Below are 13,255 nucleotides of genomic sequence, written 5' to 3'. Positions count from 1 at the left end.
ATAGAATCCCTTTGGGGTTAAGGAAATGTACGTTATATGTAACCAAAGTACTGGTGACGAGTTTCATTAGCTCTCAGAATTGCAACCTATTGTTGCGCAGTTGAACAGGACTTCTAAAACCATTGGTCCGAGAGCTCACGGACTTTTATTGCAACAACTGAGGCCAAAAGAAGTTTATACTTTTTTGGAAACAGTATTTCACATCCTCCATGAAAACCCGTTTCTTAAGTGTCAAAGCCGTGCCTATCTATATTTTGTTCACTTATGTTTGTGATAGGGGAGGTAAAACTAACTTGTAAAAATATTAGAGGGTAGGGTAAAGTTTACGTCTACAAGTTGCTTCACTGTTTAATTACAGTAACTATCTTATTGTCAGTAAATGTATAATTGTCAAACAATGACAGCAATAAGAAATTCATCAAAAAGGACTGAAGGGCAAACTGGATATTCAAGGTCAAAGGTCAGATTTATGTTAAAATCACAAAAATTGGCACATTTGAAATTTATTTTTATTCTTAAAAAATAGTTTGTTATCATAAGTCACTCATCTTTATTTATGTAACGTGTATATATCAGCCAAAATCAGAAATGCAAATTTTATTGCAAAAAGTCAAGGTCAACCCTGATAATTGAAGGCCAAAGTTCATTTTCATGCAAAAATGTGAAAATTATTATCTTAACTTTTTTTAATCTGTTTAATATGTCTTCACATTGTTAGTCACTGAAGTTAATTCGTTTTAATGTTTGTATGTCAGGCAAAGTCACCAGTGCAGATGTAACCCCAAAACTGCGAAGAGTAAAGCTAATATCAAAGGCCAAAGGTCAAATTTGTGTGAAAAATTGCACGAATAGCTTCCTCTTTGAAATATAACAGATATGTTTTCATCATTATAAGTAATTGCTCGTGGTTTATTTTAATGTATATATGTCTCACAATGTCAATAAAGAAGATATCGTGTAAAGTCAGACAAGTTCAAATGTAATATTAAAGGTCAAAGGTCATTTTCAAGTAAGAGAATGAAGAAATAGCTCTTTTACTTTTCTCTTTGTTGACAATATCCTGTCGATCTAGTCAATGATATCTGTTCATTTAATGTATAAATGTTAGGCGATCTCTGGTATGCACATATAATTTCAAAACATTCAAGTTCAACCATAATATGAAAGGTCAAAGGTCAAAAAGTGAGTAAAATGTTGCAATAATATCAGCTATTTGTAATAATTTTTATTGTTGAAATGTATTTGTTTTGTCATTTCAGTAACTGATCGTTGTTCATTTTACTGTATATTTGTTAGACGATGTCATGGAAGAGAAAATAAGTCAAGGTCAAACCTGGTATTAAAGGTCAGGTGTCATTTTTGTGTAAAAGATCAAAATGTAGCATACTTACTCATTACTTTGTTCAAAAATAGCTTTTGTTATAATTCACTGTTAGAAATTTATTTAATGTATACATGTCAAGCAAGGTCAGCAATGTAGGTTTTGTCCTAATAAGTCGAAGCCGGTCCTTTTTATCAAAGGTCAAAGGTCAAATTTGTGTGAAAATTCAGAAAAACAGCACTTTTGCAAGGATTTTTCTTTATTGTTTTAGGGTATTTTTGTCAACACTAGTACCTGATCATTATTCATTTTCAAGTATATATAACAGGTGATAACAATCTTCCTTAATTATAAAAAAAAAAATTGTCAGTGTCACACCTGACATTAAAGGTCAAAGGAGAGCGTCTTCAAGAAACTTGCCATTATGAAAAATGGCTCGAAAAAGTTGGGGAGCAAATGAAAAGATCCTACGGCAAGTCTACACAGGCACCGAACGCCCAATAGCAGAGTAAGCATCCACCTCATGGGTAACTGCTTCCATAACCAGTAAAGATAAACTGGACAACGTTCAAAATTCAGGCCTGAGGACAACTCCAATAAAAGAAATGGAAAAGACAGCCAACCTTGAGCCATTAGAGATCAGACGAGAGTACAAAGCCCTTGGGTAGGCAGAGAAGGCAAAGAGACTACCATCACACCCACTCTATTCAAAACTCGAGAGCAGAACAAAGAAAAGACTGAAACGAGAGAGTCTCAACCATATCGTCAAAGGACTGCAGAAAGGAAAAGCAGAAGCACTGGACATAGAGGCAGAGCCGCTTGTGCCCGGTGAATGGGTTCCTAGACAATGTGTTCCAAAGATCAGATTGGAGGTGCCAGGACTAGAAGAAAAGGGAAAACAACATCAGGTTCATCAACAATCTTTTACGCTAGACATGATCAATGACCCTATCCAGCATACTCTTGGATCCAAGCATATACCGATAGATCAGTGGAAAAAGCAGTTCAGAATGCTGGGAGTGGTGCCTACATCAAATTCTCTCACACTCTGTCATCCAGTCGGCAAGAGATTCTCCAACTTTAGAGCCGAGACGCAAGCCCCCATTTCTGCCACACCCCAACTGTATGAGCGAGGAGAAAAGGGACAAAATATTGTTTTCCTAACAGACTCCAAGTGAGCTCTTCAGGCTCTCTCAGCAGGTCCATCAGACATCTTAACGAGACAGCTGCTGGAAATGTGGGCATAGCCGAAAATGAAGCTGCGGGCGAACTTTGCAAAGGAAGCTTCATACAGAGAATCTCAGATTCTGCTAAAGAATAGATTTGCGTCAGACTAGAAGAACATAAGTGATGGAGGCTACCTGCCCAATAATAACAGTCTGCACAAGCTAATCAGAGAAAGCCAAACAACTATCCTCCGTAAGGGCACTGGACACTGTGGCCTGAGAAAACATATGAAGAAGCGGGGTGTTGCAAAGACACCAAAACGCCAGTGCGTATCAGAGGTATAAATACCATTCCACATCCTGCAGAGCGGTTTCTATCTGGAAGAAGTACGCCAGAAAGTTTGGCCCACAGACATCCCATATGAGACCAAGCTGTGGGGAAATGCCAGCGACCTGCAGAACCGGTGCAGTTCACTGCCGCATCTAGTGTCAAAGTCATGCCTATCTATATTTTGTTCTTGAAATTTGATGTAGGCACCACTACCAGCATTCTGAACTGCTTTTTCCACTGATCCATCTGTATATGCTTGGATCCAAGAGTGTGCTGGATAGCGGTCATTGATCATTTCTAGCGTAAGAGATTGTTGGTGAGCCTGGTGTTGTTTTCCCTTTTCTTCTACTCCTGACACCACCAATTTGATCTTTGGAGCAGATTGTCTAGGAACCCATTCATCGGGCACAAGCGGCTCTGCCTCTGCATCTAGTGCTGCTGTTTTTCCTTTCTGCAGGCCGTTGACAATATGGTTGAGACTCTGTCGTTCCAGTCTGTTCTTGGTTCTGTTCTCGAGTTTTGAGTGGAGTGGGTGTGATGGTAGTCTCTCTGCCTTCTGTGCCTGCACAAGTGCTTTGTACTCTCGTCTGATCTCTAATGGCTCAAGGTTGGCTGTCTTTTCCATTTCTTTTATTGGAGTTGTTTATCCTCAGGCCTAAATTTTGAACCTTGTCCAGTTTATCTTTACTGGTTTTGGAAGCAGTTACCCATGAGGTGGATGCGTACTGTGATATGGGCCGTACGGTGCCTGTGTAGACTTACCGTATGATCTTTTCATTTGCTCCCCAACTTGTTCTTGAAAGCCGTTTTTCATAATGGCGAGTTTCTTGAAGACCCTCTCCCTTGACCTTTAATGTCAGGTTTGACCTTGACTAATTTTTCATAATCAAGGAAGAATGATATCATCTGTTATATATACTTTAAAATGAATTATGATCAGTTACTAGTGTTGACAAAAATACCTAAAACAATAAAGAAAAATCATTACAAACATGCTGTTTTTGCAAATTTTCACACAAATTTGCCCTTTAACCTTTGATAAAAGATTTGGCTTTGACTTATTAGGGAAAACCTACATAGCTGTCCTTGCTTGAAATGTATACATTAAGATAAATTGCTAAAAGTGAATTATAACAAGAAGCTATTTTTAAACAAAGAAATGAGTAAGTATGCTACATTTTGATCTTTTACACATAAATGACACCTGACCTTTAATACCAGGTTTGACCTTGACATACTTTCTCTTCCATGATATCGTCTAACAAATATACAGTAAAATGAGCAACGATCAGTTACTGAAATGACAAAACAAGTACTTTTCAACAATAAAAATTATTACAAATAGCTGATATTATTGCAACATTTTACTCACTTTTTGACCTTTGACCTTTCATATTATGGTTGAACTTGAATGTTTTGAAATTATTTGTGCATACCGGTCATCGCCTAACATTTACATTTTAAGATGAACTGATATTATGGACTAATACCGGCAAGATATTGTTAACAAAGAGAAAAGTTAAAGAGCTTTTTTTTTCATTCTTTTACTTGAAAATGACCTTTGACCCTTAATATTACATTTGAACTTGTCTGATTTAAGACGATATCTTTGTTACTGGCATTGTGAGACATATATACATTAAAATAAATCACGAGCAGTTACTTATAATGATTAAAACATATCTGTTATATCTCAAACAGGAAGCTATTCATGCCATTTTTCACACAAATTTGACCTTTGACCCTTGATATAAGCTTTACTCTTGGCATTTTGGGGGTTACATCTGCACTGGTGACTTTGCCTGACATACAAACATTAAAATGAATTAACTTCATTGACTAATAATGTGAAAACATATTAAACAGATTAAAAAAAGTTAAGGCAATAATTTTCACATTTTTGCATGAAAATGAACTTTGACCTTCAATTATCAGGGTTGACCTTGACTTTTTGCAATAAAATTTGCATTTCTGATTTTGGCTGATATATACGCATTACATCAATAAAGATGAGTGACTTATGATAACAAACTATTTTTTAAGAATAAAAATAAATTTCAAATGTGCCCAATTTTGTGATTTCAACATAAATCTGACCTTTGACCTTGAATATCCAGTTTGCCCTTCAGTCCTTTTTGATGAATTTCTTATTGCTGTCATTGTTGGACATATATACATTTACTGACAATCAGATAATTACTGTAATTAATCAGTGAAAAAACTTGTAGACGTAAACTTTACCCTACCCCCTAATATTTTTACAAGTGAGTTTTACCTCCCCTATCACAAACATAATCGAACAAAATATAGATAGGCACGGCTTTGACACTTAAGAAATGGGTTTTCATGGAGGAAATGAAATATTGTTTCCAAAAATGTATAAACTTCTTTTGGCCTCAATTGTTGCAATAAAAGTCCGTGAGCTCTCGGACTACATCATGTACACACGACCGGACATTAATTTTATGCACTAACTTTTTTTGATTTTGAGAAATAATGGGACTTTTAATAATATCACTCAGATGTTTTAATAATTTCCTTAATAAACATACATATCTTTCTATATTCAACATAATTATTGAAATTGGTTGTCGTTAGTTTTTCAAATGAAATAATATTAGAGTTCCTTATATAGTGTGGTTTAATGATTTTTTTCTTGCAATATTTAATGTTGAACACTCTAAGAGATGATGAAACTCATCATCAATATTTTGATTACTTAATGTACATTTTCTCAACTCCAAAACACAAACTGAATAATGACAAATATTTGGTGATATATACATGTATTTAATATATCTTCAGTTCATGACAACTGTTTAGATATTTATGGCAGTTGTTTAGACGTCGCAGTAATAACATCTGTACGCTAACCCGCTCTGAAAAAAAAAGAGAGAGAAAAGGATCACAGCTAAAATATTAAAGAATAAAACAGACATTATCCGAAATACTTCATTGTTCTGTTATTGATGATGTTACTCTGCATTTTTGTCGCATATTGAGTAGCAGTGTAAAAGACGTTTCCACTGACTCAGAATGTTACCATATTATCAACCCAAAGCATATCTACTTGATACGCAGTGAGCTGAAATAAGATGGGAAATGTTCAGACTTAAAAATTGACTCTCTTCCGTACACATTGGTATTATGTGCTTTAAATTTTGACTGGGGAAGATTTTGGCTCTCCGCCGTACATGGCATCTCCACAAAAAATTACTAAATCAAAGGCGTCTCTACCATAAATTACTAAAATGGCGCAACCATAAATTTACAAGAGTAGAGGCTTTGTTGGTTTGGTGTTTTACACAGAGTTCAACAATAATTCCGTTATGTAACAACGGGCAGTTAAACTAACCATTGTTCCTGTAGCTTGTACCAGTACAGACCTGTTCTCCGCAAGTAACAGCCAACTTCTCCACATGAATCAGAGGTGGAGGACGAATGACTTCAGACAAAATGTATTTCATCAAATCATCATGGAGAACGTACGTCCCGCCCGGGGATCGAACTTACGGCCCTCCGATCCGTAGATCAGCATTCAACATATTGAGACCAGTGCCAACTCCTACGTAAATTACAAGACCAGTGCCATCTCCTACGTAAATTACATGGCCAGTGGCATCTCTTACGTAAATTACAAGATTATCGGCTTTCCTACGTAAATTACAAGACCCATGCATCTCCGCTGCAATTTAGAAGACCCACGTAAAGTACAACACAAATGGCGTCTCCTACGTAAATTACAAGACCAGTTGCGTTGCCAGCCATGAATTGAAAAGATCAGTGGTGGGTCATATCGTAAAAGCAGTAGCGAATAAAGATAACAGCTATATATTTCACGTATACAAAAAAGATGTATTTGTAAACTTGAACCATAATAAAGAAAATACATATACATATCTATTTTGACAGTTATAACAAAGGCATACTATTTACCCCATAACAGTAGCAGATTCCACTGCATGCTCCATGTTGTCCCCAACATCCTCCAGGATAGCTGCAATGAGCGTCGCAGTCGTAACGTTTCACAACGGACATTTCTGCGAATGAGCATACATGCATTTTAACATTAAAAATGGTCCATCATTCAATTTTGGCAGTATCACATATTATTCAAAGGAGTGTTCACTGAAAATTTGCTGACGGAACAGCGAAGAGTGTAGACTATGATCAGCCTGCACGGATGTGCCGGCTGGTCTTGGTCTGCACTGGTCGCAAGGTAAGTTGAGCGACAGCTTACATTGGCGAAACGTCAAATATTTCTGATTATCATCTACATATTAGACCATTAATTACATATCAAACAAGAGCACCGCCTTGTGGGTGCTGACGCTCATCTGATTTTTTTTTGTATAATAGAAATATTGTCCTACCCATGATTTTCTAAGTCTAAAAAGGGCCATCATTTTCGCAAAAAGCAGGATAGAGTTATGTTTCTTGATGTACAGTGTCAACTTATGATGGTGAACAAGTGTTGCAAGTTTTAAAGCAATAGCTTTGATAGTTTAGGATAAAAGCTGACCTAAACATAAAACTTAACCAAGAAAACTGATTTTCTAAGTCCAAAAGGGGCAATAATTATTGCAAAAAGCAGGATGGAGTTATGTTGCTTGCTGTACAGAGTCAGCTTATGATGGTGAACAAGTGTTGCAAGTTTCAAAGCAATAACTTTGATAGTTTAAGAGAAAAAGTTGACCTAAACATAAAACTTAACCAAGAAATCTGATATTTTCTAAGTCCAAAAGGGGCCATAAATCTTGCAAAAAGCAGGATGGAGTTATGTTTCTTGCTATACAGGGTCAGCTTATGATGGTGAACAAGTGTTGCAAGTTTTAAAGCAATAGCTTTGATAGTTTAGGATAAAAGCTGACCTAAACATAAAACTTAACCAAGAAAACTGATTTTCTAAGTCCAAAAGGGGCAATAATTCTTGCAAAAAGCAAGATGGAGTTATGTTTCTTAATGTACAGGGTCTGCTTATACTGGTGAACAAGTATTCCAAGTTTCAAAGCAATAGCTTTGATAGTTTAGGAGAAAAGCTGACCTAAACATAAAACTTAACCAGGCAACGCCGACGCAGACGCCGACGCCGACAACCGCTCAAGTGATGACAATAACCCATCATTTTTTTTTCCAAAAAATCAGATGAGCTAAAATGTCTACCTTATAAATACAGTTATGGCTCAAGTGATAGAGAGATTAACAGTTACTGTTTAAAAAGTAATATCCAACTTGAAGATGCTCGACAAAGACGAAGCAAGTGTACTTGTATTTGACTTTTTGTGGTGTACTATAAATATATATATAAACCCTGAATAACCTGGTTTGTTGGAACATTCTTTTATTAATGATCGATGATCGTTCCAAGATCCCAACAAAAGAATGTTCCAAGATCCCAGGTACATATAACGGCACATTACGGAATGAATAGAATTACGTTCCAACATACCAGGAATTTTAAGGATATATGTATATATCTTCTAATAATTTCAAGTATATTCGAATATGCATAGTCCGCAGTAAATATCGATTCGAATGCGCCTAAAACTATTTACCAGATCAAATTCCATGGTTTGTTATATTATGACTTTAGATTTGATGGTTGTGTAAAACTAGCTCCAGCATGATATCTTACAGTTACACATGCGTTGACGTTGAATTGTGGATATGACTTAGAGAGACATGCACACAATTCGCTAGGAATATTGTCATCTGATTTATTGCCGATGCCGCTTTGCTTTTGATTAATTGTATTTATTAATTACGGAGTACTCACTTCTTATTGTTGCAAATATTTTCACAATTTCAGACACTTTTTAGTTGACGGACTGCTGTGAGAGAAAGTCTTATGTTTAATGTTTCTTTACCCGCTTTAACATATTCTTCAGATTACGAAGTGTAAAAAAACAACTGTCGAAAACGAGAAGTAACACTATGGCACAAACTGCTGTCGTAGATTTCATTGTCGTTGATAAGCTGGTGAATATGGTGAAGTTCCAAAATGTTTGAATGCAGGATGATTTCTGCGGCGCTTTTTATAGTGGTCTGCGGGTAAATGTGTACGTGATTCTTTCTGAAGTTCCTTGTTTATTTGCATGCATAATAGATAACAAAGGTAAGGCGGCATGTCTGCTTTATCTAATTTTGCTCATTGTTCCTGTTGTCTGTTTCAAAGATTACCTGCATGATGCGTCCTACAACTGACTAACATGACCAGCATGATACGTTCCACAACGGACCAGCATTACCTGCATAATGCGACCTACAACGGACATTACAGGCATGGTGCGTCCTACAGCGGATTGACATTACCGGAATGATGCGTCATACAGCGGACCAACATTACTGGCATGATGCGTCCTACAGCGGACCAACATTACTGGCATGATGCGTCCTACAGCGGACCAACATTACTGGCATGATGCGTCCTACAACTGACTGACATTACCGGCATTATGCGTCCTACAGCGGACCAACATTACTGGCATGATGTGTCCTACAACTGACTGACATTACCGGCATGATGCGTCATACAGCGGACCAACATTACTGGCATGATGCGTCCTACAGCGGACCAACATTACTGGCATTATGCGTCCTACAATGGACCGACATTACCGGCATGATGCGTCCTACAGCGGACCAACATTACTGGCATGATGCGTCCTACAACTGACTGACATTACCGGCATTATGCGTCCTACAACGGACCGACATTACCGTCATAATGCGTCCTACAACGGACCAACATTACCGCCACGACCTCGCCATATCCGCCAGCAATAGCCAAAAGAAAGGGGAACACGTTTGTCTGTCAGTGTGTCAGTGTGTCGAGAAGTTATTTTCAGTCAGCAAGTCAGACTTGAAAAAAACTGCCCTTTTTGTACACCCCAACCCCCACCCTCACTCACACACACGCACGAAAATACCAAAAGTGTATTAGACACCACCCTAGTGTGACACAGTAGTAGGGAAAAGTTCTGAAATATCAGAAACATGTGCAAAAATAATATTGTTACAGAACATTGTATAAAAGAAGTTTTCTTTAAAATAGCCACTTAAAATAAGGAAAAAATATCATTTCTCAAACAATTTGGTCCTAATGTGTAATACCTTCTCCGTCGAATAGATTTCTCCAAATAAGTGATATATGAATACATGAAAAACTGTCATAGATCACTGTATAAGATACTCTTTTTTTTACAAATATACCCTTTTTACGTATGGAAAAATTCCGTTTCCTTAAATGTATATGCACTCTAAAATATATTAGAAAAGCTCAGTAGGTGCTAGAGGAAAACTTGCTTTTATACTTTTGATGGAATTAAATTACATTAAGCAGTATTCCATAGGGTGAGTCTGTTGTCTATGATATAGTCAATATTACAGTCTGAACAGACCTAATACTGGTACAATGTGCTATCTTCGCTAAAGCTTTAGATATTAGGAACAGGGCATTTTCTCTATTTTTTTATACAATGTGCAATGGCTTTTCTCTATTGTTTCTTTTCATCACTTTGGCAGTATAAATATTTCGAAGATATTTTCCATAGATATTGATTATATATTTGTAGCGAAAGTTTTTTGTACGTAATGTCATGTTAACATAGGAAATCAGTTACATTCTGCACTATGATTTGCCTGATCAGTATCATTTTTGCTACTAGTATTTTGAAAAGCGTACCTATATCTAACTTTTGTCTAGATAGTATAAAACATCAGATTTCTGGGAACACGACTATTTTGACTGCTTGAATACTGCATTTCAGTAACATTTCGGAATTCATGATTAAAAGAAGTGTTTTAGTCAAACGATATAGTTTAACAAATACAAAACTAAGTATATCATTAAAAAAATATACGACGTATTTGGTGCAATGCGTCAGTTTTCTTTTTTGCCGATGCCTCGACCTTCTTTGGTGTAAGGTGAGACCAATGCGTATTGTTGTTGCGCAGGGTTTGTAAGGATGTTGTTCTAGCATATTACGTATACGTAAAGGTACATTCTATACGTGATAGACAGCACTGTTGTTTTGTAAGTTTTAGATAGCGCGCAGTTTTGGCCTTAAATTTGGATAAAGGCACTTTTGCTGTTCTTTTTTTCAGTTAGCGTGTGTCCTATACTGACGGAAGTCAAGTTAAGAAATCATAATAAGACCATGTGGGATTGCTCTTATCTTTGCTTCCGATTTAGGTAGTTAAATCTGTATGTTTATCAGTTTAAATTTTTCAGTGTTTTAAAAATGTTTTCTTACTGCAAGCGGATGGCGTTTGATGGCCCTTATAAGATACGGTCAATTCCACTACTGTTATGTATGACGCACCGTTAATGCCGAAAATGCCAATCATCAGCTTTAAGACAATCAGTTTGAGTACGACCAGGGTTAGACATATTCTCATGATATTAAGTACGACCCTGGTTGGGAATTAGTTTTTAGCGATTTCATTTAGTACGAACAATGGTTGGACATATTCTATATTAAGTACGACCCTGGTTGGGAATTAGTTTTAAGCGATTTCATTTAGTACGACCCAGTGTTGGACATATTCTATATTAAGTACGACCCTGGTTGGGAGTTAGTTTTTAGCGATTTCATTTAGTACGACCCAGTGTTGGACATATTCTATATTAAGTACGACCCTGGTTGGGAGTTAGTTTTTAGCGATTTCATTTAGTACGACCCAGTGTTGGACATATTCTATATTAAGTACGACCCTGGTTGGGAATTAGTTTTTAGCGATTTCATTTAGTACGACCAAGTGTTTGACATATTCTATATTAAGTACGACCCTGGTTGGGAATTAGTTTTTAGCGATTTCATTTATTACGCCCCGTGTTTGGACATATTCTATATTAAGTACGACCCTGGTTGGAAATTAGTTTTTAGCGATTTCATTTAGTACGACCCAGTGTTGGACATATTCTATATTAAGTACGACCCTGGTTGGGAATTAGTTTTTAGCGATTTCATTTAGTACGACCCAGTGTTGGACATATTCTATATTAAGTACGACCCTGGTTGGGAATTAGTTTTTAGCGATTTCATTTATTACGCCCCGTGTTTGGACATATTCTATATTAAGTACGACCCTGGTTGGAAATTAGTTTTTAGCGATTTCATTTAGTACGACCCAGTGTTGGACATATTCTATATTAAGTACGACCCTGGTTGGGAATTAGTTTTTAGCGATTTCATTTAGTACGACCCAGTGTTGGACATATTCTATATTAAGTACGACCCTGGTTGGGAATTAGTTTTTAGCGATTTCATTTAGTACGACCCAGTGTTGGACATATTCTATATTAAGTACGACTCTGGTTGGAAATTAGTTTTTAGCGATTTCATTTAGTACGACCCAGTGTTGGACATATTCTATATTAAGTACGACCCTGGTTGGAAATTAGTTTTTAGCGATTTCATTTAGTACGACCCAGTGTTGGACATATTCTATATTAAGTACGAACCTGGTTGGGATTTAGCTTTTAGCGATTTCATTTAGTACGACCCAGTGTTGGACATATTCTATATTAAGTACGACCTTAGTTGGGAATTAGCTTTTAGCGATTTCATTTAGTACGACCCAGGGTTGGACATATTTTGTTTAGGGTCTAACTAAAGATGGCTGTTGTAATTGAGGGTCATACTAATTCGGGATTGTCTTAAGACTACTTGGAATATGTCTGAACCAGGGTCATACTATTTCAAATAGTATGATCCTATGGTCGTGGTCGTACTAATTCGAGTTCAAACGGTCCGCTAAAGCTAAACTGATTTATCGTAATTCAGGTTCGTACTAATTCGATTTAGAATAATAGAATATGTCTGACACAGGGTCGTACTAAATAAAATAACTTAAAAGCTAATTCCCAACCAGGGTCAAATCAAATTGTCTTAAAGATGTGTCCCCTTAAACTGGTATATCCATAACAGTGCCCTAATATCAGTGCAGTTACATTTTGTATAGTCTTATTTTTCAAACTCGCAGAACTACCTTAATGTATTTTGATACCGCTCCTCTGGACTATTTGGTCGAACGCCGAACGTCGCCCCGCCGAACGTCGACCCGCCAAACTTTGCCCCGGCACAACATCGCCCCGCCAAACGTCGTCTTTTTGCCTTCCGGAATGACATGATTGTATTAATTAAATTGGATGTATAAGGTGGTCCGTCCGTCCGTCCATCTTATTTTTGTCCAGATTATAACGTCGCCGTACATTTGGAAAATACTTGTTGCCTCAGATTGACTCTCGCGAGCAAACTGAAAGGTCAATGTAATACTTGGCTGCGGGGGTTGAGTAAAGGTCGTGCCAACAAGAATCCATCTAACTGAGGCAAACATATAGTAATTTCCCAATTCACGACGTTTGTCGTTGCCTATGTTGTCGCCATTAATCTTTTTTTCCGATCGCACGGGATTTCTTGTTATGCATATATG

At 36.9% G+C, this 13,255-nt stretch overlaps 1 long non-coding RNA gene across 1 annotated transcript; it reads right to left on the bottom strand.

Annotated features, from left to right (window-relative positions):
- Window positions 1-5,587: 5,587 nt before the first annotated feature.
- Window positions 5,588-7,116, bottom strand: LOC123565741 (uncharacterized). Its single transcript, XR_008372235.1, has 2 exons — window positions 6,755-7,116; window positions 5,588-5,697 (listed from the first exon to the last, which is right to left on the bottom strand). It is a non-coding gene; the product is annotated as an uncharacterized LOC123565741 (long non-coding RNA).
- Window positions 7,117-13,255: the final 6,139 nt, after the last annotated feature.

This window comes from Mercenaria mercenaria, chromosome 8 (assembly GCF_021730395.1).
Source record: "Mercenaria mercenaria strain notata chromosome 8, MADL_Memer_1, whole genome shotgun sequence".
Classification (NCBI taxonomy): Eukaryota; Metazoa; Mollusca; class Bivalvia; order Venerida; family Veneridae; genus Mercenaria; species Mercenaria mercenaria.
This window is presented reverse-complemented; position numbering and strand designations above follow the sequence as displayed.